Source organism: Megalopta genalis, unplaced genomic scaffold (genome assembly GCF_051020955.1).
Source record: "Megalopta genalis isolate 19385.01 unplaced genomic scaffold, iyMegGena1_principal scaffold0094, whole genome shotgun sequence".
In the NCBI taxonomy this organism is placed as follows: domain Eukaryota; kingdom Metazoa; phylum Arthropoda; class Insecta; order Hymenoptera; family Halictidae; genus Megalopta; species Megalopta genalis.
The window spans coordinates 11228-17500 of NW_027476163.1; positions in this window are offsets into that span (position 1 = coordinate 11228).

Below are 6273 nucleotides of genomic sequence, written 5' to 3' on the forward strand. Positions count from 1 at the left end.
AAAAAAGTTATTTAAGCAGGAATATGTTATTGAAAAAAATTAGAAAAATTTATTTTAGCCGTAAATCGAAAATAATGGATCGAGCGAATCGGTCGATTGCGCCGAGACGCGCTATGATGCAACAGACGAGCGATTGGAACGCCCGAATATTTTCAAAGTCCCAACGTACCGATCAAGAGTAAAGTACCATTTTCCTACATTAGATTTCGTTCTAAATGCTTAATCCCTATGTAAAAACGTTAGTTAAGCAAGAATATCGTATTTTTAAAAAAATCTAATGATAGGATTTCCCAGAAAATTGAAAAAACCGAAAAATGTCAAGAGTAAAGTGCCATTTTCTGACATTAGATTTCGTTCTAAATGCTTAATCCCTATGTAGAAACGTTAGTTAAGCAAGAATATCGTATTTTTAAAAAAATCTAATGATAGGATTTTTCAGAAAATTGAAAAAACCGTAAAATGTCAAGAGTAAAGTGCCCTTATTTTAAACAATGTATCGTTCTAAATGCTTAATCCCTATGTAAAAAAGTTATTTTAGCAGGAATATGTTATTGAAAAAAATTAGAAAAATTTATTTTAGCCGTAAATCGAAAATAATGGATCGAGCGAATCGGTCGATTGCGCCGAGACGCGCTATGATGCAACAGACGAGCGATTGGAACGCCCGAATATTTTCAAAGTCCCAACGTACCGATCAAGAGTAAAGTACCATTTTCCTACATTAGATTTCGTTCTAAATGCTTAATCCCTATGTAAAAACGTTAGTTAAGCAAGAATATCGTATTTTTAAAAAAATCTAATGATAGGATTTCCCAGAAAATTGAAAAAACCGAAAAATGTCAAGAGTAAAGTGCCATTTTCTGACATTAGATTTCGTTCTAAATGCTTAATCCCTATGTAGAAACGTTAGTTAAGCAAGAATATCGTATTTTTAAAAAAATCTAATGATAGGATTTTTCAGAAAATTGAAAAAACCGTAAAATGTCAAGAGTAAAGTGCCCTTATTTTAAACATTATATCGTTCTAAATGCTTAATCCCTATGTAAAAAAGTTATTTAAGCAGGAATATGTTATTGAAAAAAATTAGAAAAATTTATTTTAGCCGTAAATCGAAAATAATGGATCGAGCGAATCGGTCGATTGCGCCGAGACGCGCTATGATGCAACAGACGAGCGATTGGAACGCCCGAATATTTTCAAAGTCCCAACGTACCGATCAAGAGTAAAGTACCATTTTCCTACATTAGATTTCGTTCTAAATGCTTAATCCCTATGTAAAAACGTTAGTTAAGCAAGAATATCGTATTTTTAAAAAAATCTAATGATAGGATTTCCCAGAAAATTGAAAAAACCGAAAAATGTCAAGAGTAAAGTGCCATTTTCTGACATTAGATTTCGTTCTAAATGCTTAATCCCTATGTAGAAACGTTAGTTAAGCAAGAATATCGTATTTTTAAAAAAATCTAATGATAGGATTTTTCAGAAAATTGAAAAAACCGTAAAATGTCAAGAGTAAAGTGCCCTTATTTTAAACAATGTATCGTTCTAAATGCTTAATCCCTATGTAAAAAAGTTATTTAAGCAGGAATATGTTATTGAAAAAAATTAGAAAAATTTATTTTAGCCGTAAATCGAAAATAATGGATCGAGCGAATCGGTCGATTGCGCCGAGACGCGCTATGATGCAACAGACGAGCGATTGGAACGCCCGAATATTTTCAAAGTCCCAACGTACCGATCAAGAGTAAAGTACCATTTTCCTACATTAGATTTCGTTCTAAATGCTTAATCCCTATGTAAAAACGTTAGTTAAGCAAGAATATCGTATTTTTAAAAAAATCTAATGATAGGATTTCCCAGAAAATTGAAAAAACCGAAAAATGTCAAGAGTAAAGTGCCATTTTCTGACATTAGATTTCGTTCTAAATGCTTAATCCCTATGTAGAAACGTTAGTTAAGCAAGAATATCGTATTTTTAAAAAAATCTAATGATAGGATTTTTCAGAAAATTGAAAAAACCGTAAAATGTCAAGAGTAAAGTGCCCTTATTTTAAACAATGTATCGTTCTAAATGCTTAATCCCTATGTAAAAAAGTTATTTTAGCAGGAATATGTTATTGAAAAAAATTAGAAAAATTTATTTTAGCCGTAAATCGAAAATAATGGATCGAGCGAATCGGTCGATTGCGCCGAGACGCGCTATGATGCAACAGACGAGCGATTGGAACGCCCGAATATTTTCAAAGTCCCAACGTACCGATCAAGAGTAAAGTACCATTTTCCTACATTAGATTTCGTTCTAAATGCTTAATCCCTATGTAAAAACGTTAGTTAAGCAAGAATATCGTATTTTTAAAAAAATCTAATGATAGGATTTCCCAGAAAATTGAAAAAACCGAAAAATGTCAAGAGTAAAGTGCCATTTTCTGACATTAGATTTCGTTCTAAATGCTTAATCCCTATGTAGAAACGTTAGTTAAGCAAGAATATCGTATTTTTAAAAAAATCTAATGATAGGATTTTTCAGAAAATTGAAAAAACCGTAAAATGTCAAGAGTAAAGTGCCCTTATTTTAAACAATGTATCGTTCTAAATGCTTAATCCCTATGTAAAAAAGTTATTTAAGCAGGAATATGTTATTGAAAAAAATTAGAAAAATTTATTTTAGCCGTAAATCGAAAATAATGGATCGAGCGAATCGGTCGATTGCGCCGAGACGCGCTATGATGCAACAGACGAGCGATTGGAACGCCCGAATATTTTCAAAGTCCCAACGTACCGATCAAGAGTAAAGTACCATTTTCCTACATTAGATTTCGTTCTAAATGCTTAATCCCTATGTAAAAACGTTAGTTAAGCAAGAATATCGTATTTTTAAAAAAATCTAATGATAGGATTTCCCAGAAAATTGAAAAAACCGAAAAATGTCAAGAGTAAAGTGCCATTTTCTGACATTAGATTTCGTTCTAAATGCTTAATCCCTATGTAGAAACGTTAGTTAAGCAAGAATATCGTATTTTTAAAAAAATCTAATGATAGGATTTTTCAGAAAATTGAAAAAACCGTAAAATGTCAAGAGTAAAGTGCCCTTATTTTAAACAATGTATCGTTCTAAATGCTTAATCCCTATGTAAAAAAGTTATTTAAGCAGGAATATGTTATTGAAAAAAATTAGAAAAATTTATTTTAGCCGTAAATCGAAAATAATGGATCGAGCGAATCGGTCGATTGCGCCGAGACGCGCTATGATGCAACAGACGAGCGATTGGAACGCCCGAATATTTTCAAAGTCCCAACGTACCGATCAAGAGTAAAGTACCATTTTCCTACATTAGATTTCGTTCTAAATGCTTAATCCCTATGTAAAAACGTTAGTTAAGCAAGAATATCGTATTTTTAAAAAAATCTAATGATAGGATTTCCCAGAAAATTGAAAAAACCGAAAAATGTCAAGAGTAAAGTGCCATTTTCTGACATTAGATTTCGTTCTAAATGCTTAATCCCTATGTAGAAACGTTAGTTAAGCAAGAATATCGTATTTTTAAAAAAATCTAATGATAGGATTTTTCAGAAAATTGAAAAAACCGTAAAATGTCAAGAGTAAAGTGCCCTTATTTTAAACAATGTATCGTTCTAAATGCTTAATCCCTATGTAAAAAAGTTATTTAAGCAGGAATATGTTATTGAAAAAAATTAGAAAAATTTATTTTAGCCGTAAATCGAAAATAATGGATCGAGCGAATCGGTCGATTGCGCCGAGACGCGCTATGATGCAACAGACGAGCGATTGGAACGCCCGAATATTTTCAAAGTCCCAACGTACCGATCAAGAGTAAAGTACCATTTTCCTACATTAGATTTCGTTCTAAATGCTTAATCCCTATGTAAAAACGTTAGTTAAGCAAGAATATCGTATTTTTAAAAAAATCTAATGATAGGATTTCCCAGAAAATTGAAAAAACCGAAAAATGTCAAGAGTAAAGTGCCATTTTCTGACATTAGATTTCGTTCTAAATGCTTAATCCCTATGTAGAAACGTTAGTTAAGCAAGAATATCGTATTTTTAAAAAAATCTAATGATAGGATTTTTCAGAAAATTGAAAAAACCGTAAAATGTCAAGAGTAAAGTGCCCTTATTTTAAACATTATATCGTTCTAAATGCTTAATCCCTATGTAAAAAAGTTATTTAAGCAGGAATATGTTATTGAAAAAAATTAGAAAAATTTATTTTAGCCGTAAATCGAAAATAATGGATCGAGCGAATCGGTCGATTGCGCCGAGACGCGCTATGATGCAACAGACGAGCGATTGGAACCACCGAATATTTTCAAAGTCCCAACGTACCGATCAAGAGTAAAGTACCATTTTCCTACATTAGATTTCGTTCTAAATGCTTAATCCCTATGTAAAAACGTTAGTTAAGCAAGAATATCGTATTTTTAAAAAAATCTAATGATAGGATTTCCCAGAAAATTGAAAAAACCGAAAAATGTCAAGAGTAAAGTGCCATTTTCTGACATTAGATTTCGTTCTAAATGCTTAATCCCTATGTAGAAACGTTAGTTAAGCAAGAATATCGTATTTTTAAAAAAATCTAATGATAGGATTTTCCAGAAAATTGAAAAAACCGAAAAATGTCAAGAGTAAAGTGCCATTTTCTGACATTAGATTTCGTTCTAAATGCTTAATCCCTATGTAGAAACGTTAGTTAAGCAAGAATATCGTATTTTTAAAAAAATCTAATGATAGGATTTTTCAGAAAATTGAAAAAACCGTAAAATGTCAAGAGTAAAGTGCCCTTATTTTAAACATTATATCGTTCTAAATGCTTAATCCCTATGTAAAAAAGTTATCTAAGCAAGAATATGTTATTGAATAAAATGAGAAAAATTTATTTTAGCCGTAAATCGAAAATAATGGGTCGAGCGAATCGGTCGATTGCGCCGAGACGCGCTATGATGCAACAGACGAGCGATTGGAACGCCCGAATATTTTCAAAGTCCCACCGTACCGATCAAGAGTAAAGTACCATTTTCCTACATTAGATTTCGTTCTAAATGCTTAATCCCTATGTAGAAACGTTAGTTAAGCAAGAATATCGTATTTTTAAAAAAATCTAATGATAGGATTTTCCAGAAAATTGAAAAAACCGAAAAATGTCAAGAGTAAAGTGCCATTTTCTGACATTAGATTTCGTTCTAAATGCTTAATCCCTATGTAGAAACGTTAGTTAAGCAAGAATATCGTATTTTTAAAAAAATCTAATGATAGGATTTTTCAGAAAATTGAAAAAACCGTAAAATGTCAAGAGTAAAGTGCCCTTATTTTAAACAATGTATCGTTCTAAATGCTTAATCCCTATGTAAAAAAGTTATCTAAGCAAGAATATGTTATTGAAAAAAATTAGAAAAATTTATTTTAGCCGTAAATCGAAAAGAAGTCTGTTCGTTTCTCTGTCTCTCTCGCGCGATCGAACTATCGATGTTTCCCGACAAACTATTGGAAGTTTAATTAAACTTTATACATGAAATTACTCGTTTTGATCCCCGCTACACAGCCGTAAACTTTTTATAAATTTGTGGAATCGGGAACCTCGAAATATTTATCATAACGCGGATCGACTGTCTCTGTCTCTTTCTAGATCGGAAGAATCGATGTTTCCCGGAAAACTATTGGGAGTTTAATTAAACTTTATACATGAAATTACTCGTTCTGATCCCCGCTACACAGCCGTATACTTTTTATAATTTTGTGGAATCGGGAACCTCGAAATATTTATCATAACGCGGATCGACTGTCTCTGTCTCTTTCTAGATCGGAAGAATCGATGTTTCCCGGCAAACTATTGGGAGTTTAATTAAACTTTATACATGAAATTACTCGTTCTGATCCCCGCTACACAGCCGTATACTTTTTATAATTTTGTGGAATCGGGAACCTCGAAATATTTATCATAACGCGGATCGACTGTCTCTGTCTCTTTCTAGATCGGAAGAATCGATGTTTCCCGGCAAACTATTGGGAGTTTAATTAAACTTTATACATGAAATTACTCGTTCTGATCCCCGCTACACAGCCGTATACTTTTTATAATTTTGTGGAATCGGGAACCTCGAAATATTTATCATAACGCGGATCGACTGTCTCTGTCTCTTTCTAGATCGGAAGAATCGATGTTTCCCGGCAAACTATTGGGAGTTTAATTAAACTTTATACATGAAATTACTCGTTTTGATCCCCGCTACACAGCCGTATACTTTTTATAATTTTGT